The sequence below is a fragment of the Geotrypetes seraphini genome, chromosome 11 (genome assembly GCF_902459505.1).
Source record: "Geotrypetes seraphini chromosome 11, aGeoSer1.1, whole genome shotgun sequence".
In the NCBI taxonomy this organism is placed as follows: domain Eukaryota; kingdom Metazoa; phylum Chordata; class Amphibia; order Gymnophiona; family Dermophiidae; genus Geotrypetes; species Geotrypetes seraphini.
The window spans coordinates 72,962,900-72,989,164 of record NC_047094.1 but is presented as its reverse complement, the minus strand read 5'-3'; the positions used below and the strand labels follow the sequence as shown (position 1 = coordinate 72,989,164).

General features: G+C 43.3%; 1 protein-coding gene across 2 annotated transcripts in view; it reads left to right on the top strand.

Moving 5' to 3' along the window:
- The first annotated feature begins 21,391 nt into the window (after window positions 1-21,391).
- The window catches only part of LOC117345595 (zinc finger protein 91-like), a 39,772-nt gene continuing 34,898 nt past the window's right edge, over window positions 21,392-26,265 (top strand). For both annotated transcript variants that reach the window (XM_033914476.1, XM_033914477.1), the window contains exons 1-2: window positions 21,392-21,819; window positions 22,412-22,520. The gene's annotated coding sequence lies outside the window, so the exon portion shown is untranslated. The remainder of the gene's footprint in view (window positions 21,820-22,411; window positions 22,521-26,265) is intronic.

Sequence of the window (26,265 nt, the reverse complement as noted above, 5' to 3'; positions counted from 1 at the left end):
TAGTACCACATTAAGGTCCCAAGCCACCATGGGAAGTTTTAGAGGCAGCTTGATATTGTAAAGGCCTTTCATGAATCTGGAGATCAGGGCTAAGGGCTTATTGTGCAGAGGTGTGTGAAAAACACTTATAGCACTGAGATGAACTCTCATTGAATTTGTTTTTAGTCCAGAATTAGAGAGGTGTAGGAGATAGTGCAGTTCGAATGGAATAGGACAGGTTATTGGATCCAGAGAGTTGTTCCTATACCACAAGGAAAAGCGAGTCCATTTGAAGCAGTAGCAGCATTGCATGGAAGGCTTTCTGGAAGCTTCAATGATAGCTGACACTGGTGCAGACAGCGAAAGAGTATCTACTAGTTGGGAGAGAGATACCATGCTGTGAGAGCCAAGGAACATAAATTGGGATGCTTTAGAGAGCCCTTGTTCTGTGTCAGCAGTGTTGGAAATATTTACAGAGTAATAGGTTCCCATTTGCTCATTTGCAGGAGGAAGAGGGAACCAAGGTTGACATGGCTATCGAGGTGCAATGAGTATCATAGTGGCTGGTTCCTGGCGAAGCTTGAATAGCGCTGTCTTGATTAAAGGGATTGGAGGAAATGCATAGAGGAATCTGCCTCACCAGTCGTGGATAAAGGCATCCATTTCCAGGCGATTGGGAATATGGAGCCTGGAGCAGAAAAGAGGAAGTTTGTGATTAAAGGGGGGAGGCAAACAGGTCCACTTCTGGGGTTCCCCAATTCATGAATATCTACCATAAAATGCAGTTGTTGAGCGACCATTTGTGTGGTTGCAGAATTCTGCTCAATTTGTTGGCCAATACATTCTGTTTTCCTACTTTATGTATGTAATTTTATTGTCAACTATTCTGGAATAAAACGGTATAGAAATTTTTAAAATAAATAAGTAGACTGCTTTCAGGAAAATGTTGCAAGCAATGACCCAGGACCAGATTTTGATGGCTTTCTGGCAGAGGTGGTGAGATTCTTTTCCACCCTGTTTGTTCTCGTAGTACATGGCTACTTGGTTGTCTGTCCGAACCAGTACTATGTGATTGAGGAGACTATCCTGGAACGTGAAGAGGGCATTGTAAATTGCTCATAGTTCCAGGAGGTTGATGTGAAGAAGTGTCTCCACAGAACTCCAAGATCCCTGGGTGTGGAGACCATCCAAGTGAACTCCCCATCCCAACATGGCAGCATCAGTCGCCAAAATATTTTGATAAGGTGGGACTTGGAATAGGAGACCTCTGGAGAGAATGACTGGAGCCATCCACCACAGAAGTGAGTGTTTGAGTTGTGGTGTCACAGACAAGCACTGAGATAAAAGACCAGTTACTTGAAACGACTGGGAGGATAATGCCCATTGAGGATGTCCAAGGTGAAGACAAGCAAATGGGACCACATATATCATGGAAGCCATGTGACCCAGAAGTTGTGACTTGTGACGTGTCATCAGGTGGCAACGAGAAGAGACTTCTTGGCAGAGCTGAAGTAATGTAGTGAATCTCTGCTGAGGGAGGAAAGCACACATCTGGTTTGTATCCAGAAGAGATCCAATGAATTTCAGAGACTGAGTGAATTCCAGGTGGGATTTGGGATAATTGACTGCAAAGCCTAGGATCTCGAAAAGTTGACTTGTTGAATAGGGGAATTGGAATAGGGGCATAAGTCAGTTACACATGAACATAAGAACATAAGAACATAAGAAGTTGCCTCCACTGGGTCAGACCGAGGTCCATCTCGCCCAGCGGTCCGCTCCCGCGGCAGCCCATCAGGTCTGCGACCTGTGAAGTGGTTTCTGACCACTTCTATAACCTACCTCAAGTTCTATCTGTACCCCTCTATCCCTTTATCCTCCAGGAACCTATCCAAACCCTTCTTGAATCCCTGTACAGAGTTCTGGCCTATCACTTCCTCCGGAAGTGCGTTCCATGTGTCTACCACCCTCTGCGTAAAAAATAATTTTCTAGCATTTGTTCTAAACCTGTCCCCTTTCAATTTCTCCGAGTGACCCCTAGTGCTTGTGGCTCCTCTCATGTAACTACATGTAACTACAAATCTGTGCCAATTAGCACTTCTTATGGCCAATTGGAACTTGCCATCAATTAAGTGCCAATTTAGTGTTAATTAACAAGCTACATGCATAACTGACCCTATTGTATAACTGTGTGCTCCACTGCATGCCTAACTTTAGGTGCTATTTATAGAATTTGGGGGTAAATCCTCAAAGACACTACAACAGGAGAATGCATTAACCCTTCTACTCAAGATGTGCTCAGCCTTTAAGTCTTCTGTGTGCTCCTCTGTGTCTGCACTGAAGAGCTAATTGCCTCGTTACCATTGATTTTAATATGCAGTGTTCTGGAGTCAAACACAAGGCTGTGCACAGGGTTAACTTCTGCGCTAAAATCATTTTTGGCATCTGTGCATCCAAAATATTTTGTGTTAGAACTGTGCTCACCCTGCACTTGCTTTGCACAAAGCTTTAGGCCCTTTACTTTATCTGCTCCAGTAGTGTGGCAAGGGTGAGAGGTGCCTGGGATGGTTGCAACCGTCCCCCACCCTCTTCTCCACCCCCTTACTCTTCCCCACCCCCTTGCTGCGCACGCACACCCCTGCCCTTTCCCCATACCCCTTTAACTTCCCAGGCGCAAATAGCATCACCAACTTGCTGCCCAAATTGGCGTTGGAAATGACATCAGGGGGAGAGCCGACGCTGGCGCAAGCAGCAGGTTGTAATTGCTGCTTGCACCGGCAAAGAATTAGAGGTTCGCTGGGGGGGGAGTGAAGATGTGCATGCTGCTGGGGGAGGAGTGGGGGGGGCGGAGAGGAAGAGGACAAGTGCCGGCACCCCCACCAAGTCGGTGCCCAGGGCACAAACCCTGCTCCCTCCCTTACTACGCCACTGATCTGCTCTACAGTGATTTCTGAGATTCTCCCTGCTCTGCTCACTAGAATTCAAAAGAGAGCCATTACATTACCATTTGTATTCCACCAAAACCTGTATGAGTTCATGGCAGATCACAATAAATTCAACTACTGGAAACAAACCCAGTTAAACATGCCAATAAATTCTTTAAAAATGCAATAAACATAGATCATAATCTCAATATAAAAATTTCTTAAATAAAAATGTTTTAAAAAGCTGCCTTCTTGGTATGCACATCTTTCTCATGCATATCCTGAAAACCTAACTGGCCAAGTGGTCCCTCAGGACTGGGTTGAAAGCCACTGTAGGACATGGAGTTCCTGTTCTTATACATTGAACATGTGGCAAATACAGAGGCTTTTTTCTATATCCTAGTCTTAGGAAACAGGGACTTAAACTTCCAGAGATGCAGGGCACTACTGATGCTGGAGATTTGGAGCAGTCCTGGATTTCTGATCACCTCTTCCTGGTGCATTATGGGACTTGCAGTACTAATTTCAATGGGCTGGATCAGGCACTATAAATCCCACACTACCTTGAGATCCAAGTTCAAAACTGGCACTTTTTTTTCAAAATCTCCAGCCTGGAACTGGGTAACCTGGCATTTTTGGCTGAGCCAGCATTAGAGGGGGTGCAAACAGGGTAATTACTTTTACTTTACCCAAACCTGCAGAAGATAAACAACCTGCTGGTGAATTTTTTGGGGGGGTCTCTTTCCAATTTCTGCTCTGGGTCCTAACATTGTTAACACCAACCCTGCAGAGATGTACTGGGAATGAAATCAGGCCTGGTTCAGCTGCCCACAAAGTGCAGACATTGACTACATTACGAGCAGTGAAGATAGCTGCAAAGAAATGAACAGGACTGCACATTCTGAAGGCACCAGGGACAGGTTGGACAGGCTGAACCAGGCTTGTTTTTACCCTCCACAAAGGCATCGACTAGCAGTTCTAGTGTATGAAAAAGAAGCTTCAGAGCTGCGATGGAAGAAGAGATTTTGGATTTTGTTCACCTCTTTTTCAGTTGCAGCTCAAGGCAAGTTATATTCAGGTATAGAAGGTATTGTCCTGTCCTTGAACTCAGAATTTAATTTGTGCCCTAGTCAATGAACAGAGAAGTGACTTATCCAAGGTCACAAAGGGAAAGGGATTGGGATTTGATATACTGTTTGGACAAGGTATATTAAATGGTTTACAATCAGGTACTCAAGCATTTTCCCTATCTGTCCTAGTGGTGGTGGTAGTGTGATTTGAACTGGCTTCCCTGGTTCTTAGCCTGCCATTTACCTATAACCAGAGTTGACAAGGGAATCAACCTTCTGAGCAGGAGATTTAGGGTCTGCCCATAGCTCCATCTAGACTGCCTATACTTTGTCTAGCCATGGCCACAGTTCCACCCCCAGCCCATGCCAATTCATGGCCAGGAGCACCAGAATTAATCTCCCAGCAGCAGCAGCAGCAGGAGACACCTTCATAAAACCTCATCATCAGCCTTTGCATCCTCACTTATCTCAAATTTATTTAAAATATTAATGATGGCTTTTACAAAGCTGTGGTAAAAGTTTCTACCACAGACCGGCGAGGCAAATGCCCCAACGCTCATAAAATTTTTATGAGAGTTGGGGCATTTACCTCGGTGGCCCACAATAGAAACTTCTACTGTGGCTTTGTAAAAGGAGCCCTAAATTACTTAACAAAAAATATTTATATGCATATGTAAAACCACTTATTTCAAGAAAATGCATTAGGACCTGCCGCCATACACTCAGGACCCGCCACCAACATGGGCCATGTTTCGCCATTGGCTGCTTCAGAGAGCAGTCCCAATCTGGTCCTAATCACTCTGTTCACTTCGCCATAGCACTCTTTAATTAAAAAAAAAAATTAATAAAAGTGATTCTTACTATCTCTGGAAAGGGAGGCCATTCAGCAGGAGATCCTGACTCTCTGGTGGGGGTGCATGAGATGACCCACAAAAGCTGGAATCTCTCACTGAAAGCAGACTTGTCAGGTCTTCGTTAGGCTACTTTACTGAGTAATGCCAGGACTACCTCAGCCTATCTCTGCTGACCTGGAGCCCAGTGGCGTACCTATGGTATGTGGCACCCGGGGCCCATCATTTTTTGACCCCCCCCATCTATATGAAAAATATGATTTTTAGTAACAATCCACATATCGCACAACAAGCGTATACCTAGAAAAAGGCAGCATCTTAAACACTGTAGTGAGCACTAGAACACCAACACATACATTGTAAAACTAAACAAGCCAGATCCCGCACAGTCAATTGATCCTGTAGTCAATGCCAACTGAAAACTATGTTCTTTTCATACACACAGAACAGAGATACACCCTCGGCCAATATGGAATAATCACAAACTAAAAATAGAAATATGTAGACAAAAGTTAAACTGAACCGCCAAGAAACCAGACCCTGGATACAATACAACACCACAAAAATAGTAACACATGTCCTCTAATACAGTGCTATATATTCATAGAATCACAGCTATAATCCAATTAGAAATTTTTCCATTTATAATTGTGCAAAATACATTATTTAAAATATAATAATGAGACGGCCCGTCCACTTTGACTGTTCCTGTACTCAGCGAGCCTTTACCAGTGTCCCTCCCTGACGAAGAGACGAAATCCGGGTCGGAGGGACGGAAATTAAACAGATAAGAAAAAAACATTCACGATTTTACTGAAGCACTTGTATTTTTATTTCAATAAGTCACCAATGAGAGTCATCATCATTAATTGCTCCCCAATACAGATAAGTACCATAAGCTGGATGTACTTACCAGATAGGCTTTAGATAGGTCTGAATATATAGGGAGGGCAGGGGACTTGTGAAGGCGATGATGGTCCCCTTGTAAACCTCATTGTAGTGACATCACTATTATATGGGTTTCTTGGTCTGAGCACTTCACAAATATTTTAAATAATGTATTTTGCACAATTATAAATGGAAAAATTTCTAATTGGATTATAGCTGTGATTCTATGAATATATAGCAATTATTGTCACAGATTACAAAGAAAGTTATCTCTCTATTTTGTAGTCACTCTAATACAGTGCAAAATATAAAGACAGTAGATGTAAATTTGAAAAAACTGATACATAATAATCACCACTTTACAAATTAACAAATAAAAATAAAACAAATAATGAGAAATAAAAAAATACCATTTTATTGGACTAATCCCCGTAAGCTCGTTCCCCATTCCCGAAAACCACCTGATTCCATCCACACAAGCCTTGACTTGTTTATATTAAAGTATAAAAAGAAACAATATTCTGTACAATTGTCAATGTATAAATCAGCATCTTCTCCCCACTCTCTCTTCCCCATTTCCCTTCAGCATCCTCAGCCCACTCTCTCTCCACTTTCCTTCAGTGCACGCACATAAAAACAAGCAAGTAATTTTATATCATTTTCATTCTATTCATTCATAGAAATTAAAATCTAAATAATGCCAGTCACATAACAAAACATGATTTTACAAAAATAATTCCCTGTACAGTCAAGCTTGCAAGGATTACTAGATGTCTTTCAGCAGCTCCCCTCCCTCCCTCCCCCTTACCTTTGTGGCCAAGTCAAAATGATCTACCAACAATAAAATTTTAAAAACACAAAGTACGCTGTACGCAGAGAAAATGTTAATTATCATTTATATTCTGTGGGTTTTCAAAGAGGTCAAGGCAGATGACTTTGTGCAATGTCACCTCAGTAACAACTATACAACTATACAGTAACAATTCCCCCTCCCTTTTTACTAAACCACGATAGCGGTTTTTAGCGCAGGGAGCTGCGCTGAATGCCCCACACTGTTCTCAACGCTCATAGGCTCCCTGCGCTAAAAAACGCTATTGCAGTTTAGTAAAAGGGGGCCATAGTGCAAAATATAGACAGCATATATAAATTCTCAAAACGGACACATTTTGATCATTAAATTGAAAATAAAATCATTTTTCCTACCTTTGGTAATTTCATCAGTCTCTGGTTGCACTTTATTCTTCTGACTGTGCATCCAATATTTCTTCTCTTCTTTCAGCCTCCTGTATGCTTCCTCTCCTCCAGACCTCATTCCCTCCCCAAACTTTTTCTTTGTTTCACTCTGCCCCCTTCTTTCTTTTTCTCTCTCTCCATACCCCCTTTCTTTCTGTATGTCTGTTTTTCTCTCTCTCTCTGTGCCCCATTTTTCTTTGTTTCACCCTGCCCCCTTTCTTTCTTTCTGGCTCCCTGTACCCCCCCTTTTTTTCTTTCTCCCTGCCCTCCCCTATGCCACCACCATTGGGAAAATGCTGCCACCGCCACTGGGGAATAGGCTGCCACTGCCGCCATCGGGAACAGGCCGGTGCCGAGTTCGCCCTGCTTCTCTTCCCCGCGGGGCCGTCCAACTCTCGCCACCCGACGTCAATTCTAACTTCGGAGAGGACGTTCTGGGCCAGCCAGGCAGCGATTGGCTGGCCCTGAACGTCCTCTCCGATGTCAGAATTGACGCGGGTGACGAGAGTTGGTCGGCCCCACAGGGAAAAGCAGGGCGAACTCGGCCCCGGCCTGTTCCCGATGGCGGCAGTGGCAGCCTATTCCCCAGTGGCGGTGGCAGCATTTTCCCAATGGTGGTGGCATAGGGGAGGGCAGGGAGAAAGAAAAAAAGGCAAGGGCATTGGGTGCCTAATGCCATAACCAAGCCTTCAGCCTTATGCCCATCCCCCCAATAAATGTTCAGATCCCTAATATATGTACACTACCTCCTCTGAAGACATCATGCTAATCTATCACACACACAAATAATGAGGCCAATTTTGAGAAGTCATTTACGTGGACAGCTACTGAACACCCTTCCTGCAGGTAAAAGTATGCACTGATGGTTCTTTGAGTCTGTGTGGCTATCAGGATCTGTTTTGCTTTGCTTGCCCCAAGAAGCTGTTGCCCTAGGTGACTGCCTAATTTTGCCTAATGGTTAGGATGGCCCTGGCCACTCCTTCAACAACAAAAGGCTGCTTCTCTGAGTAATTAGAACATGCTGGTCAGTTTTCCTTATGGCATGAACCCAACTGAACTTTGCCTACCTCATCTGTTTTTATGATTTAACTTTACTAAAAGGAAATTTTGCAATAAAAGTTTTGCAAAAGGATGCTGGGGAACTTTTATGTTTATAAATAAACTATATAACATATAAATGTGGTTAATGTTTTACAGAGTTTCAACATAAAACAGCAGAAAAGATTATAAAGATAACCTCTGGTGATAAAAATAAAATATAGTATAACACTGATCCCTTTGGGTAATAGGCATGGGCGCAGTTGGTCGGGCATGCCAAGCTCCCTTCTGCTGAATTTTAATGATTAAATTGTAATTACTGCAGGGAGTAAATGAGACTCAAAGCTCAGTCTGTGTTTGCACGTTCAGACAACTGACTGATTTCCAGAGCTGCTCTAGATCCCTCTCCTGAAAGCTTCTTATCTTTGCTGTGCAGATTTCAAACAGAAAAAACAGGGACTATAAAATATCAAATGGCACTGAGAATACAAGCTTGAAAACAGGATTGGGTGCCTTGGCCAATATGACACGCTGGAATGAAAGGAAGATAAGAAGTAAAAACTTAAGATCTTAATGATCTGGGGGGGCTTGATGTATTAAAGTCCACTCCTGTGCTAGTCCATGTTATAATTAAATAGATCCCATTACTGTATATAAAACGAGACCAGCAAGGTGTTAATAAGGCAGCACCTTTTTAGCTTGGTTTTTAATGAAAAATTCAAAGCAGCTCTGAGGATTCAGTGCAGTCAAGCAAGGTGGCAACCTGAACAGAGAAAAAGAAGTCTGAAGCGAAACACACATTTATTTGGCTATAGCCATTCAGGTACATTATGGTAGGTATTTCCCTCAGACGGATCATGGTCAACGCTTTAACAGTATATGGTGACAGAATCCAGTGGTTCTTAAACCTGTCCTAGGGGACCTACTAGCTACTTTAAAGGGCAATCTGGATCATGCGTATTCATTAGGGATATCTTGGAAAACCCGACTGGCTGGGGGTCCCGCAGGACATGTTTAAGAACCACTGGTTTAGTCTGCCCAGCAAGGCATCCAAAGCAGGAGTTCTCAACCCAGTCCTCGGGACATACCAACCAGTCAGGTTTTCAGGATAGCCGCAATAAATATGCATGATACAGATTTGCATACAACTGGGGTGTCCAACCTCGGCCCTCGCCAGGTTGGGTTTTCAGGATTTCCCAAATGAATATGCATGAGATCTATTTGCATACAATGGAAGCAGTGCATGCAAACAGATCTCATGCAAATTCATTGGGGACCGACCCTGGCATACAAGGAAGGTAATGCATGGAAATGCGTCTGATGCATATTCATTGGGGCTATCCTGAAAACCTAACTGGCTAGGTATGTCCCAAGGACTGGGTTGAGAACCCCTGCTTTATAGGCATCCTCTGTGCTTATTATTTATTTATTCAGTTTTCTATACTGTTCTTCCAGGGGAGCTCAGAACAGTTTACATGAATTTATTCATGTACTCAAGCATTTTCCCCTTTCTGTCCTAGTGGGCTCATAATCTATCTAATATGGGGTAAGGGGGGGACCAAGCAACCTGCCCAGGATCACAAGGAGCAGCATGGGTTTGAACCCACAACCTCAGGGTGCTGAGGCTGTAGCTATAATCCCTGCACCACACTTTCTGATATGGTGGTAGAAGATAGCATGGCAACCATTGTTTGAGAGAGATGGCAAACATACCCCCTCCTTTACTAATGCGAAGCACTTGTTTTAGCACTGGCAGCGAAGGTAACTGCTCCAACGCTCACAGAATTCCTATGAGCATCGGAGCAGTTACTGCCGCTGCTAAAACCCACACTACGCGTTAGTAAAGGAGGGGGATAGTTAACAAGCAAGGTAAAACATAATATGACAAAACATGGTGAGACATAGCAATAACAGACTATAGACTTTTCCTCCAGGAACTTGTCCAAACCGTCCTTAAAACCAGCTACACTATCCGCTCTTACGACATCCTCTGGCAACACATGGTAAACATGGTATGAGAAATTGTAGCATGGCAGACATAGTACAGCAAATATAGTATAGTGAATGTGGTGTAATCCACATATTTTCAAATTCCGTCACTAGTTTTGTCTTCACCACTTCCAGTGGGCAAGTATTCCAGGCATCTACTATCCCCTTCATGAAAAAATATTTCCTGATGTTACTCCTAAATCTACCATCCTGCAGCCTCAATTCATAACCTCTGTTTTCTATGTTATTGGGTCATGTATGTGGAATCAGTTGCCAGATGAAGTGAAGCAATTGCTTTAGTGACTTTAAAGAGAGTTGAAAACTGTGCTTTTTGTACAAGCTTATGGAGGCATATAATGAAGTAGATTATGACATCTGAAATAGATGGGCTTGGAGTCCTCCTGACATGGAGTTCTAGAGATACAAATTGAGGAGAAGCAATGTGATTGTTTACAGCAATTTTGGGGTGGCTATAATGGGGGGTTTTTTGCGCTGTTTTGATATGATTTTTTTGTGGGGATATTTGTTTTTATTGCTTGTATTGTGTATGTGACAAGCTGTGCTATGCTATGCTTAGAACTGTTAGTGATAATGTGGAATAGAAATTTGTTAAATAAATAAATAAATACTTCTACCGTTTCCCTGTGTCTGAAAAAGATTTATTATACACGAGGCAATAGAGGGTTAACTGATATGTTTTTCATTTGAGGAGGTGGAATCTGGTCCTGGAAAGCTCTGCCTGAATTAACTGGTTAGTCTATAAGGTACCATATAGGGAAAGACCATAAAGCAATTTGTATGTCTTATACATCTGCTGTCTAGAATCAGTAGGACCTGTGACAATACTTCAAAATAAGGTTTAGACAAAAGCTTCTGCCCTCTAGTGGTTTAATCTTTTCCAGATCCAGATGTGCCCTTGAGTCAAACCACTCATGCCTGGTAACCACATAACAAGGGACTCCTCTTGTAGTTATGTTGGCATGATAAAGATGTGGATTAAAGGGTTCATTTTCAAAGCACTTAAACACAGAAAGCGCCAAAGAAACCTATGATACTTTTTGTCTAAAGTGCTTTGAAAATGAGCTCCTAAGTGATTTGCCCAAAGCTCCAAGGAGCTGCTGTGGGATTTTAACCTGGCCCTTTGGTTTCTAGCTCACTGTTCTAACCATCGAGCTACTCCACTCTGTAAAATTTTTTAGGATTGTTAATTCTTGTACAATCCCACTTTATTCCGGGACCGGTGGGTTATCTCCGTCTACCTGCCAGGATCTGTAAGAAGCCTCAATACTTCTGAGGCTTTAACCCTTCCCCCTCAAACCTCATCACTGTGCATGCTCCTCAGCTTACTAGTTCTTCCTACAGGCCAGGCTGTAGGAGCTTATCTTTTCTGTTCGTGTTTAATTTCATGCTATTTCAGTATTTTTCATTCGCGGTTTTCGCCCTCATGCTGTGGAGGCTTCCTGCGGGGACATCCTTAACTGCGGGAGATCGCAGACCACTGGAAAAAAGTCTACTTCTAGGGGATTCCTTGCTTGTCACTAACCCCCTGGATAGCCTGAAGGAGTATTTTATAGGTAAGGCAATGAGTAATGGGTAACCAATGTGCTTTGCAAAGAAGGGGAGTGACATGATCATATTTTCTTGCTTGGTAAATTAATTTAACAGCTGTATTTTGCAGTAGTTGTAAACCACGGATTTCTTTCTGGGTTATGCCCTGATATAGGGCATTACAGTAATCTATGTTCAAAATTATGAGGGAATGAATGGAGCCAGGAGTTAATTTTATCGAGGAGGTGGTTTGGGTGCAGGCCACACAGTCTGCAGACATTGCTGCCTTAGAACCCATGCCAGAGCAAGACTCGAGCTCTGGGAGATACTCGATATACTTCATCATTCCAAAGAAGGGATCCGATGATTGGAGACCAATTCTGGACCTCAAGGCAGTCAATGCAGCTCTGAAGGTTTCTTGCTTCCGCTTGGAAACGGTGTGCTCAGTGGTAGCTTCGGTGGTGCCAGGGAGTTTCTTGCTTCTCTGGATCTAACGGAGGTGTATCTCCACATTCCCATTTTTCTGGGGTTCTGTGTTCTGGGGCAACTTTTTCAGTTTGCAGCACTGCCCTTTGGATTGGCGACGGCACCCCGGAACTTCACCAAGGTGATGGTGGTGGGGGCGGCCCATCTCCGCACCCTGTGCGTCCTAGTTCACCCATATCTGGATGAATGGTTGATCAGGGCTCCCTCGCTGTCCGAGGGGCATCAGGCTGTCCATCAGGTGGTACAGTTGCTGCAACGCCTGGGCAGAGTGATCAACTTCAGGAAGAATCACTACGAGCCCAGCCAGGATTTGGAGTTGGACTTGGGAGTTCGATTTCATATGAGTCAGAACAAAGTATTTCTGCCCGTGTCCTGTCAGGGGAAGCTACAACAAGTTATCAAGGAACATGTGGCCACTCTGGTCCTGACGGCATGGCAGTACCTCCAAGTTTTGGGGACCATGGTGACAATGATCGATGTGGTCACTTAGGTCAGAGCCTTTCTGCGCCGCTGCAAGAGGCTCTTCTTTCGCACCAGAATCCACAGCAGGATCTGTTACATGCACCCCTGCCCTGGACGTCGATGGTGCACAACAGTCTAGTATGGTGGTTGCATCCTCTCACGCTGTCCCGGGGACTTCCCCTCCAGATCTTGGATTAGGTGATCCTGTTTACGGTTGCAAATCTCAAAGGATGGGGAGCAGTGGGCATGACTGTCCCTGTTCAGGGCCAGTGGGCATCCTCAGAGCGCAAGTGGTTGATTAATCGCCTGATACTGCGGGCGATTTGGCTGGCCTTTCTCCACTTCAAGGGTCATCTCCATCATCGAGCCATCCGTGTATTCTCGGACAATGCAACAGCAGTGGCCCACGTCCATCGATGGTGGCATGAGGAGCCCCTCTCTGATCGTGAAAGCTCAGCTGCTCTTTTGGTGGGTGGAGAGACACCTTGTGGTGCTGTCTGTGGCACATGTAGCAAGAGTGAACAACGTTCAAGCAGACTTTCTCAGTTGTCAGAAGCTGGACCCCGGAGAGTGGTCCCTCTCTCAAAGTGCATTCGATTGCATAGAGGATCAATGGGGTCCTCCACATTTGACCTCATGGTAACTGCGGCCAACAAGAAAGCTGATCGGTTCTTCAGTTGTCATCAAGAGGCCAGAAGCAAAGGCCTGGATACTCTGGTTCATCCCTGGCCCCAGGAAGGTCTTCTTTATGCCTTCCCGACATGGCAAATGAGGTTCAATGTGGATAAGTGCAAAGTGATGCATTTCAGTGACAAAAATCTCATGCACGAATACAGGATGTCTGGGGCGGTACTTGGAGAGACCTCCCAGGAAAGAGACTTGGGAGTTCTGATCGACAAGTCGATGAAGCCGTCTGTACAATGTGCTGTGGCAGCAAAAAGGGTGAACAGAATGCTAGGAATGATAAAGAAGGGGATCACGAACAGATCGGAGAAGGTTATCATGCCACTGTACTGGGCTATGGTGTGCCCTCATCTGGAGTACTGCGTCCAGCACTGGTCGTCATACATGAAGGACACGGTATTACTCGAAAGGGTCCAGAGAAGAGCAACTAAAATGGTTAAGGGGCTGGAGGAGTTGCCGTACAGTGAGATATTGAAGAAACTGGGCCTCTTCTCCCTTGAAAAGAGGAGACTGAGAGGAGACATGATCGAAACATTCAAAATACTGAAGGGAATACTTAGTAGATAAAGACAGACTGTTCACACTCTCCAAGGTAGGGAGAACGAGAGGGCACTCTCTAAAGTTGAAAGGGGATAGATTCCATACAAATGTAAGGAAGTTCTTCTTCACCCAGAGAGTGGTGGAGAGCTGGAACGCTCTTCCAGAGTCTGTTGTAGGGGAAAACACCTTCCAAGGTTTCAACACTACGATAGACAAGTTCCTGCTAAACTGGGACTTACACAGGTGAGGCTGGACTCATTTAGAGCACTGGTCTTTGACCTGGGGGCCGCCGCGTGAGCAGACTGCAGGGCAGGATGGACTACTGGTCTGACCCAGCAGCGGCAATTCTTATGTTCTTATGTTCCATCCATGGCCCTATTGAGGCATCTGTTGAGGCGAATTGCAGCCCATGGGAATCCGGTGATTCTGGTGGCTCCTGATTGGCCGAGGCGGCCATGGTATGTTGACTTGGTTCAGCTCCAGAAGGATCGGGGGCTCCAGCTACCTTGTCATTCTCGCCTTCTCACACAGGGTCCAATTGCGATGCAAGATCCAGACTGCTTTGATCTTATGGCATGGCTTTTGAGCACGCAGCCTTGACTAGTGGGGTTATTCTTCTACAGTGATTTCCACATTGCTTCACAGCAAATGGTAGTCCACAGTGGTGGCCTATGGGAAGGCTTGAAGGTGGTACCAGGCCTGGTGTGTCCTGAGACAGGTGGACCCTTCTCTTCCATAGATCCCTTGGGACCTGGAGTTTATGCAGGATGGCCTGAAGAAAGGTCTAGCAGTATCTTCACTCTGAGACAGATTGCTGGTCTTTCATGTATGGGCCCTCCTTCCCTGAGGGGCTCATTGGCAGTTCATCTAGATGAGGTTTATTTTCTGCAGGGTGCAATGTGACAAAGGCCTCCCTTACACCTTCCCTGTCTGACCTGGAACCTTAATCTGGTTCTTCACTCTGGCTTGTCCTGTGTATGAGTCTCTAGATCAGGCATCTCTGATGGATCTCATCAAGACAGTCTTCCTGGTGGCTATTACCTCAGCCCGCAGGGATTCAGAGCTTCAGGCTCTCTCCTGCAGGGATTCCTTTCTGCGTACTACAGATTCCGCTGCGATGCCGTGTACTGTTCCTTCTTTTCTTTTGAAAGTGGTTTCCGCTTTCCATATGAATCAGGAAGTCTGGCTTCCTGCTTTTGCTTTCTCTGGTTCGAGGAAGCTGGAACAGGGTTCCTTGGACATGTGCAGAAATTTATTGCGGTATCTGGAGGTCACCTATTTGTTTTGGCGGGTCCTGCCTGCAGAGGGAAGCCAGCTTTTAAGGCTACCGTTTCCAGGTGGATTCGCGTGGTGGCTGCCGGAATGAAGCCCCCCTCAGGGTATGGGCTCATTCAACCAGAGGTTGCAGGGTCACTACCTGGTCCTCCTTGCATACATTCACCAAGTTTTACAGGATCAATGTGGCAGCCAAGCAGGATGCTGCTTTTGGTACCTCTGTTATATCCCACTGGTCCTGGAATAAAGTGGGATTATACAAGGTTCTTACCTCTGCTAATCTTCTTTCTAATCCACACTTTATTCTGGGAACACATCCTATACTTGCTGATTCGCAGATTGTCTGCGTTTACAAGTACTGGTAAGCTGGATTTCTGTTTTCTGACCAGCCTTTATAAAAGAGTACCATCGGGATGGGTTTAGCACTTATTTTGGGCGGTCCCTAGTTCAGGCGCCCCCTTCTGACAGTGCAGGCTGTGTCTCCCTATAGCACTGTTTTGTCATTCATTACATTACATTACATTCGTGTTTTCTATCCACCAATACCTTTCAGTTCTAGGCGGTTTACAAAAAGAGTTGGCCTGGGCATTCCCAGGGAGCTTAAAGAGTTGATAGATAGAGCAAGCTTACACGAATTGAAGACTAGCATGAGTGATGGGTTTTGGGGGATGGTTTATAAGGTTTTTGATTAGCTCATTTGACAAATTTTTTGAAAAGTATAGTTTTCAATTCTTTCATGAATGTTTTATAGTTGGTTGTCTTGGTCAGTAGCTTGGAGAGGTGGCAGGTTTCCAAAGTTTCATAACTTTGTTATTTTGTTTTTCATTGTTGCTATTGTTGCATTTGTTAATTTGAGCAGAATTGATTTAATTGATGGGTTATTTCCCCATTCCCCTCTCTCTTGAATTATCCTCTACAGATGTTCCTGGCTGCATTAAGACTGACTGATAAGCTGAGGAGCATGCACAGTGATGAGGTATGAGGGGGAGGGGTTAAAGCCTCTGAAGTTTTGAGGCTTCCTACAGACCCTGGCAGGTAGATGGAGATAACACTGGTCTCGGAATAAAGTGTGGATTTATAAGAAAGAAGATTAGCAGAGGTAAGAACCTAATTTTTCATTCTATTCACAGAGAGCATCTGTAGAATACAGCCATGTGATTATTAACCAATACAAAACCACGTGATAATGTATGTACAGATCTGTGGACTTTACATTGGCTACCTGTCTAACAATAAACAACCTGTGCTATGCAGATGATACAATGCTCATCACCAGCAGCAAAGAAGACATGCTGAATCTACTGAGAAAACTCAAAGCGGAAAGTCATAAAATGGGATTAGAACTGAACATAAACAAGACAAAGATCATGAACACGGAAAATAATGAAGATTTTGAGCTTGAAGGCGAATAAAAAAAATAGAAACCAAAGAGAAGAACCAATCTCAACAGATGTCACAGTCCAGAGAAGAGCAGAAAAGACCAAGGAGATAGATAATCTTCTCGGAATCCTACATCCACAAAAACATGTGTTATTGTGCAAAAGATTTAAGGACCCCAATACAGGCACATACTGAAACACAGCTGAGTTGGATCAATGAATAAGTTTTAAATTAATTAAAAAAGGACAAATCCAAGGAGGAAAATCCCAAAAGTACAGTTCATTATTGAAAACACTACCCATGTTCCACGTTTCGCTCAACAAAGGCTGCCTCAGGAGTATATAATCATATAATTAATATACAGTACATACAAAATCATAAAATAAAAATATACAAAGAGTGTACGGAGTCCGGTCAAGGTTATGTGTGCACTGAGAAGGCTGTTCTAAATCTAAAAGTATCTGGGTAAAGGTCTGAAGAATAATGGTTGTATCCAGATATTGGCACTGAAGCCCGGATTCTCTAAATGGTGCCCAAACTCAGTAAAAAAAAAAAAAAAATGCCATTAAAACAACGTTTTTAACTGAGTTTCAAGGCACCTACCGGTGCTTAAAATATCAGTGCCAGAATCGCGCCTCAGGGGTGCTTTAGGCCGCCTAATGCCAGAAGTGGCATCAGGTGGCCTAAAGCGCCTACAGATACGCGATTCACCTCAAAGGTAGGTGCTGGAAATGTAGGCCTAGAAACCCTGACCTACATTTCTGGCACCTACCTTTGCTAGAGGCACGATTCTGTACTCGCTGCTGTTGCTTGATTTACACACGATCAACCGGGCCTGAATGTCCAGGCATTTTAAAAATTCCCTAGTGGCAGGTATTTAAATCAAATGCTGACTACTGGAGCTGAATAGTGGGAGGGTTAGACAGTAAGGGCCGAATTCAGTAAATGGTGCTCAAAATTAGGTTGCACACAGAGAACAAACTGATATGAAGTTCAAATGATTTCTTCCCAAGACTTCAAACACCCAAGACACTACTCAATTATTTTTCGTGTCCTTACTGGGATAATGTGTTCATCATTGATCTTGTATAGGCATGAATCATTTATGACAGGCTTTAATTTAACAATCTGCTGTGTAGATTCAATACATTTGATAAAGAAGAGCACTTAGCTTGTATGTGTAACCACAGTGTTCTATAACACTGACCTGCCCATACCCCTCCCATGCCCCCCCCTTTTAAGGTTGCACATGAGGCAATTTAGGCAAGCAGTGTTATAGAATAGCACCCAGGCAGATTTGCGTACAAATATAAATTAGTGCCAATTAACATTAATAATTGATTGTTGACACCTCGTTAACTCATTAATTTGCATGTGTATCTACCCTGTGCGCCCAAATTTGGGTGACCTATATAGAATCTGGGATAGAGAGTTGCGCGGGGACAGAAATCCCACCCATCCCCGCCAGGATCCTCTCCTTCCCCACCCGTCCCCGTCAGGATCCTCTTCATCCCCACCCGACCCCGTCAGGATCCTCTCCGTCCCCATCCGTCCCCGCAAGGAATCCCCTCCATCCCCGCCCGTCCCCATAAAAAGCAGCAATTACTTCTGACAGGATCATCAATTCCACAGTTTCTTTTGTGTTTGCGCTGCTGTTTTCCTTGTGGAATCTCTTTGGTGGAACCCTTTTTTTGTTTTCTGTTCAGGTAATTAACTTCTAAACCCCCTCTTTTACTAAGGCTGATGTGTCCTTTATATTATATGGACGAACCCTGCTTTCAAAGCCTTCCATCCCCGTGGGAGTCCCGTTGGCTAGAGGGGGGTCCCCGTGGGAGTCCTGTGGGCCAGAGGGGGGTCCCCGTGGGAGTCCCGTGGGTTAGGGGGGGACTCCCGCGGGACCCCCGTTCCCATGCAGACCTCTAATCTGGGAATAAGCCCTCCAGGGACAGTAACATGCTAAGAGGTGTAGTTATATATGTGGGCTACCATTAAGACAGGTTATTTTACCATTCATCCTAGTTATCAGTAACTAGGTCTCACTGCATAAAACAGCCCAAGTTAATGGTAAAATAACACATCTTAACTGTAGCCCACGTTGATTACCCCCAAATCCCAAAGCCCTCAAAGACTAGGCGGTTGATAGTCAGAGGCACTTAACTGGGCAGTACTGCTGAATATTGGCTCCTACAGCTTAACCCAAAACCAGATGGAGATAGGGAGAAGCTAGTACTTTTGTGGGCATGGGTCATATTCAGTGCCACTGCCCACATACAAGCTAAGAGGCCATATAGGACTGCACAAAAGGTTATTTTGCCTTTGGTTGCTTGGCTATGTGGGTGCTACTGCTGAATAGTGGCAAGCACTCGCCTAATTTATGAATCACAGCCACTGTGTCATCAAGCCAATCACCTCTTTACCCTTGGTTCTGATCTAGGATTACCAGATGTCCAGGACAATGTCATCTTTTTAAAGGACTGTCCAGGTGTCTGGAAAGATTTCAGAAAACCCAGTACTTTGTTCATGTTTTGGATGCCCCAGGATGGGAAAAGGGAATAATGGAAATCTCCCTTTTAAAACTTACTTTCTCTTGGCAATTCTGGTATTGAGAGGGGCTATGGTCAAGGATTGAACTGAGGGGAAATGGAGAGTAGCACTATTTCAATTCCTCACAAAAATTAAAAATATTATTCCCCATTGTATCCCACAAGAGGAAGAAATGGGCACTAAGCTATGTGAGCCTTAAAAAGCAGCACAACAGCAGAAGAAGGAAGAGGTAGCAGGACATCATTGACAAAGTTAGAGGGAGGGTGACAAGGGAAATATTGTCTCACAAACTGTGTGTTTCTTGGTTTGCCTCCCTGGCATTTCTCATGTTTAATTGCTAAATCCTTGTTCTCCTCTTGGCTCTTGGTAAAACTCCAAAAGACTCAACAATGAGGCAAAAAAGGTCTAGGGGTTCCCACAGTGGTAGCGGTGAAGAAAACAACACGACTGACTTGGATCATGTGATTGACTTTTTGAATTACAGGTTCCTGAGGAAGGGACTTGCTCCCGAAACCAGGCCGGTTGAACCTGGCTTCTCGTGGCATTCGTTGCTTTACTTTGGACGCCTGGATTACAACTTTCATTGAGCTAAGTATTCTTTTTCCAAAAATTCCTTTCAGCTTTGGGAGTTGGCTGGAGGGGGGTTTCCAGAGTGGTAGCCATGTTTGAATGCACTTTTCTCACTGTTTATTATGTTATTATGTTATGGTGATTGCACCATTTGATTTAAAGCTCACTTAGGTGCCCGGTGATGGTGTGTAGGTGGGGGCCTGGTTGTCTCCGCCTTGATGTGAGTAGCGTTGGAGAAATTCTCCCGTCGCTGTCCCTTCACACTGAGGGCACCTAACTTCACTTCATTTTAGTTAGTCATTTATTTCGTTAGTCATGTTGTTTTCTTCACCGCTACCACTGTGGGAACCCCTAGACCTTTTTTGCCTCATTGTTGAGTCTTTTGAAGTTTCTCTGGCATATATTTTTTGGAGTCTTATAGTCTTGGTAAAACTCTGCAGCCACTCCCAGATCTCAACTCGGCTCCCTAAACTGGATGCTTGTTCATTGGCCATTGCAGCAATATTATGCAGACAGCCCAAACGTGGCTTCGTATGAATGCATGCTTCTATGCCCCGGGCTGCTAGAATATGTTTTCTTCTCAACATGTAATCTCTGAGGTTTCAAACTCTGATTCTTGCTGGGCTTCCAAAGCTCCAGGTGAGCATGTGGCAAAGAATCTCATGTAAACTGTACAAGCAGAGGGTGGTCATTGGCCCAGAATCTTTGAGTAGCAGGGAAGTGCTGCAGTGTAAAAGAGGATGGGGAAGCAATCCCAGAAAACAAGAATGTGCCTGAAGCCAAGGAGAGAAGAGAAGGGAAATGATCCATGTCTTTGGTCAATAGTGAGTCACAAATTGAAGATAAGTTAAACCTACCAAGGAAAGGAATCCCCACCTGTAGATAGTGAGAAGTGGGAAGCAGTAAAGGGATGGGTGGGCTAAACCTGCATCAAACAGCAACTGGTTAGGGAAAAGCGCATTGGAGCTTGCTGAGGAGTGTAGGGAAATAGAAGTCTGGGTCAAAGGGGAAATGAGAAGCAAAATAGGCTAAAAAAGATTTATAGAGAGGAGCATGAAGAGAGCTATTATCTCTACCTCCAAATATAAAACATCAAATCATATCTGTGCAAAAGGAAAACAAAACGGGGAGAGGAGAAGGAGGAGTAAGGAAGAAAAAGAAATTAGGGAAAGTGAAAAAAATTGAAGGAAAAGAATGTGATATAAATGGTGGGCTGAGAGACTGGTGGGAGAAAAGTGCTGTAAATAGCCTGAATGGAGAAAGAGAAAGTATGATGCTGACAAGTTGCAAGGGGGAGGAAAGAGTTGCAGGATCCTAGATTTTGATTTGTCCACATTACCTGCCCTGCTCTTAATTAACATTTAGAGGCTGGTCATTCACTACACTACCAGATGTATTTTGTTTTTTCTTGCTGGGTGAGGGGAAATTTGTTATGAGTTTTGAGTTCTGCATCCCCAATCATTTCCAGAGGAGGCTTTGGGGAAAAGTACAGCATACAAGGGGAAAAAAATGCAGAGAACATATGGGCTGAAAATACAGGATATTCCACCAAAATGCAAAGCAAGCAGAGGCTGCAAGTACCAAAAGAGGCTCCAAGGAAAATGTACGGAGTGCAGCAAGAAAAAAATGCTGCGAAAGCCAGAGTCCTGCAAACTTATGGAATGAACAAATATAAACTGCAGAGAATGTAGGGACTGAAAAAAAATGCCAGAAAAGATCAGGGAGCTCCTGTTTTGTATGTACTAAACATTTTCTAAACCCACGCTACTATGTGTGACCCTGGGCAAGCCTCTTAATCCCCCAATTGCCCCAGTTACATTAGATAGATTGAGAGCCTGCCGGGATAGACGGAAAAATGATCGAGTACCTGAATAAATCATGCAAACCGTTCTGAGCTCCCCCTGGGAGATCAGTATAGAAAACGGAATTAATTACTTGTCACAGCGAATGCATTACAGTACTTTATAACATATGAATATAACCTGGCATTTTCGGCAGCTGTTTCACGGTTTGAGCTCTGGGGCCACCGTAGAAAAGCAGCCCAGTTTGTATGCATTTCCTGTGCCTGCTGTTCCTACACTATGGGCTGTCTGCATTCAGCTCCATGACAATGCAGCAGGGGATGAGGGGCAGCATGGACTACTCTGGACCTTGGCATATCGCTTCATAAGATCTGGCTACAGCGATTTTTCTTCTCGGATCTCTGCTGATTGATGCATGCAATCTGCTGTACCTGGGAGGGCTAAAAGCTTGGAGGGACAAGTAATTCCTGAGAACCCGCATGTCCATATTCCTGCTACAGATTTATGGAGATATGCATAGAAGAGCAACAGGCTGAGAAAAAGAAGTGATAATCTCCAGGTGAGTGACAGGGGTATGGAAATATGAAGTCATCAGGTGAGCGGGAGGAAAAAATGTGATGACATCATAATGAAAAGAGAGTGTGAACATGGTGACGTCATAGACGAGTGAGAGGGGAATGGCAGGAATAGGAGGCTGACGAAAAAACAGATGACCTCAAGAATGGGAGGGCAGGGACACTCACTTTTTATTTATTCTGTATTTGATAGTCCTCTATTCACAATACCTTTTCCTTGAAGTGTACAAACTAAGCTAATAGTAGCTATAAGAAATAAACTACTGACAGACAAAAACCAGGGTTATATACAACATAGAGGATAAGAATAGAACAGGACCAGTAGATGGTAAAGTGATACGTATTGAAGGACAGTCAATGAGAAAAGTGGGATATGAACTTTGGGACCCCTGTTTCTCAATCTAGTGCTTTTTAACTCTTATTGGCCGTTATCTGTCTTCCTGTTTCTCTGTTTTTATGCTCTTTTCCAATAAAAATAGAGGTGCAATCATGGCACATTTGGGAGTTCTATTAATGTTCCATTTTCTTGGAAGTGTTTCCCAGTGAATTGTGGAAGAATTGTTCTTGCTTTTGCAGATACTGAAGGGTTTTGAAGATATGATGTGTATTTTTTTGGAGGATGAGTGGCAGGCAATGGAAGAAGGAGCTTTAGAAGGGAGTGATGAAGGAGATGTAGTGCCTCTTGGTAAGTCTTTGCAAGTTCTTGTTAATTTTTGTATTATACCATAAGAAATTGCTGGCATCATCTGTTAATACCTAATATGTATTGTGAGAGTCAACTCTGGAAGCGCCAGTTTAATACCTTTTATGATCAGAAGATGTGATAATACAACTAGTTCCTGATCTCTAGTTCTATGCTTTGTCATTCAGGACACCAAGGCTCAGAGTCTATAAATGGTGCTGTTGTCATTGTCCGCTTAAAAAAACGGCTGCTGATCGCATGTCAATCATGCAACGGCACCATTTAAAGAAACACAGCTTCGTGAAAAGTAGGTGCTGGAAAGGTAGGCCAGGGTTTTCAAGGCCTACATTTCCGTCGCCTACCTTTCATGTGAATCGCGGCTACGGAGGCACTTTACATCGCCTAACACCACTTCCAGCATTAGCCACGCCTACAGTGGCATTGGGCATCATAAAGCACCTCTGTAGCTGCATGCAGGTGCCTTTTTTTAGTTACCAGTAGGCGCCTACATTTAAAAAAACCACTATTTCTAATTTTGAAATGGTATTTTCCACTTAAGTTAGGTGCCGATAGGGCACTGTTTATAGAATATGGGCCCAAGTGCCAAAATCAGGCATTTTGTTGACATTTAAAGCAAGGCAAGAGCCTTGGGTCGGCTGCAATCCATCCTCCTCAGATCATCGGGACACACCCAGAACTGCAATGGGTGAGGTGTAGAGCTGAGCTTGTGACTGGCTTACAGGGCTGGAACTAGAACAGGGTGACAAGGACTTTGCTCCAGGCTCTGTATTGTAGAAGATGCAGGCATAGGTTCCATAGGAAAATACAAAATGAAAGGAGATAAAGATCATATAGCCTATCCATCCATACCAGGTACTATTTAGAGATCATATGTACTTGTCCCAAGCTTTCTTAAATCAAGATACAGTTTTTGTCTCCACCACCTTTGTTGGGAGGCTGTTCCATGTATTCACCACCCTGTCCATGAAGAAGTATTTCCTCAGTTTACTTCAGAGTCTGTCCCCTTTCACCTTTATCCTATGCTCCCTCATTTCAGAGCTTCCTTTCAATTGAAAGAGACTTGCCTCCTTTGCATTTACGAGAAAATATTTAAATATTTCTATCATATCTCCTCTCTCCTGCCTTCCAAAGTACTCATATTGAGATCTTTAAGTCTGTTCCCATATGCTTTTTGACAAAGACCACTGATCATTTTAGTAGCCACCTTTTGGACTGACTCCATTCTGTTTATATCTTTTTGAAGGTACAGTCATCAGAATTGTACACAGAAAGGAATCTCGAGTAGATCGGAGAAAGTTATAATGCCGCTTTATAGGGCAATGGTCAGACCACACTTGGAATACTGCGTCCAACATTGGTCTCCCTACCTAAAGAAGGATATAAAACTGCTGGAGAGGGTGCAGAGACGAGCAACAAAACTGGTGAAGGGTATGGAGAAACTGGAATACGAGGATAGACTTATAACATTAGGATTGTTCTCCCTTGAGAAAAGGAGACTGCGTGGGGATATGATCGAGACCTTCAAAATACTGAAAGGAATCGACAAAATAGAGCAGAGAAGATTATTTACATTGTCCAATTTGACACGGACTAGAGGACATGTAATGAAGCTAAGGGGGGACAGGTTCAGGACTAATGTCAGGAAGTTCTGCTTCACTCAGAGAGTGGTTGACACCTGGAATGCCCTCCCAGGGGAGATTATTGCGGAATCTACCGTCCTAGGCTTCAAGAGCAAACTAGATGCATATCTCCTTAAGAGAGGCATATAAAGATATGGTGGACTATAAATTATTATATATTGTCTAAATATTCCCATATATTTAAGAGAAAGTGTATACCACTAATAATTCAATTATACTTAGGAAGAGACCTCAGTAACGGAGCCCACGCACAGTCGTTTTTCATAGACCGAAATTTCAGCGTGGTTGTATGCTCCTTTGCTCCAATCATCGGTCTCCTTCCTATATATCTTCTACCCTATATTCTAACTATTTTATAAATGGAGTATCATTATTTGTTCTTAATATTTATTTTTTAATCCTTTTTTTTATTTTTAAAATTACTCCTGTTTTATCTAATATACGTCAGGTGTCTACACTCACTCATTGGAGACCAAACTGACATCACTCACACATTTCTAATTTCAAATCATTATTAAACATTTCTAATTTCAAATTGTTGTTAAACATTAGTCTTTGTGAAACAAGTACTTAGCTTTCGTTTTTTAACTTTTAGTTTTCATTTTTTAGTAGAGCTCGTATATCTTGTGATACCAACGTGGCCAGCGTTTCGTAGACTTCAATGTTTGTCTACTGCTTCAGGGCTGTTTCTCACGTACAACAAGCTACTACAACAAAAAGAAAATGTTGTATATTAAAATTAGTTTTTAAAATTATAGGTTAGCCCTTACAAACCTTAAAGGCTAACAATTCTACTTACTTGTTTAACACACACTATCAGTCATCTCAGTCACACTCGAAATGGCGACAGCCTCTATTTAACACGGCAACGTGATGACGTCAGGCAACGAATCACTAGCGTCACAACGTAACCGATGGCCATAGCTAGCCTATTAACATTCCCCATTGCTTCATTCATAACATTCAATAAAAATGTTGCCACTCAATATGTTTATTTAGTCCATTGGGATATAAGGTGTTCAGACGATTGATCCATCTTTGCTCATGCTGAGCAAGAATCCTACTAAAATCTCCCCCTCGTATGTTTGGTTTCAATACTTCAATGATCAATGCTTTTAAAGTTGAAAATTCATGCTGTTTGGCTATGCAATGCCTCGCCAGTGGAGCACCTAGATTGTGGTTTTTAATGGTGCTTTTATGTTCAGTCAGTCGGACACAAAATTTACGAGATGTCTGACCAACATATATCAAATCACACGGACATCTTAGAACATAGACCACACCCTGAGTTTTACAATTTGAATTATGTTTAAGGATATATTCTTTTTTATCTTTTGGGTTAATAAATCGATTAGTACATTCCATTATACTACACAAAGAGCACTCCCCACACTCATGATGGCCCGAATAATTTACAACTTCTGTAGTTTGTTGCTGAGGAAGTTGAGACGGGCAAAGCATTTCTTTTAAATTCCTAGTGCGGCGATAGGCAATTCTTAAGGAGTAATCCTTAAATGTCCCAGCTATTTTTAACATCGCCCAGTGCTTCCTGAGTGAACGTGCAATTTGATAACTATTCTTTGAGTAGGTTAGTACACATGTCATCTGCTTGTCATCTGCTGAGCTGTTAGTCATCTGCTTTGGTTGTAGTAAAAGATCCCGATGATTATAGTATGCTCTTTTATAAGCCCTAGCTATAATATTAGAGGGATACCCTCGTTGTAAGAGTTTTTCCTTTAAGTGAGTGGCTTGTTTTTTGAACTCACAATCAGAAGTACATATACGTCTGATTCTCAGAAATTGAGAGAACGGCAGGCTCGTTTTTAGAGACCTAGGATGTGCGCTGGAAAAATGTAACATAGCATTACTATCTGTGGGTTTAGTATAGACTTTAGTGTCAAAAACCCCATCAATGATTTTGATATGAACATCCAAAAATGATAGCTCAATCTCACTACATATAGAGGTAAATTTTACTTTAGGATGACATATATTAATGTATTCCAAAAACATGTTGAGCTCAGCATGACTACCATTCCAGATCATGAAGATGTCGTCGATGTACCGGACCCATAGCTTCATTTTAT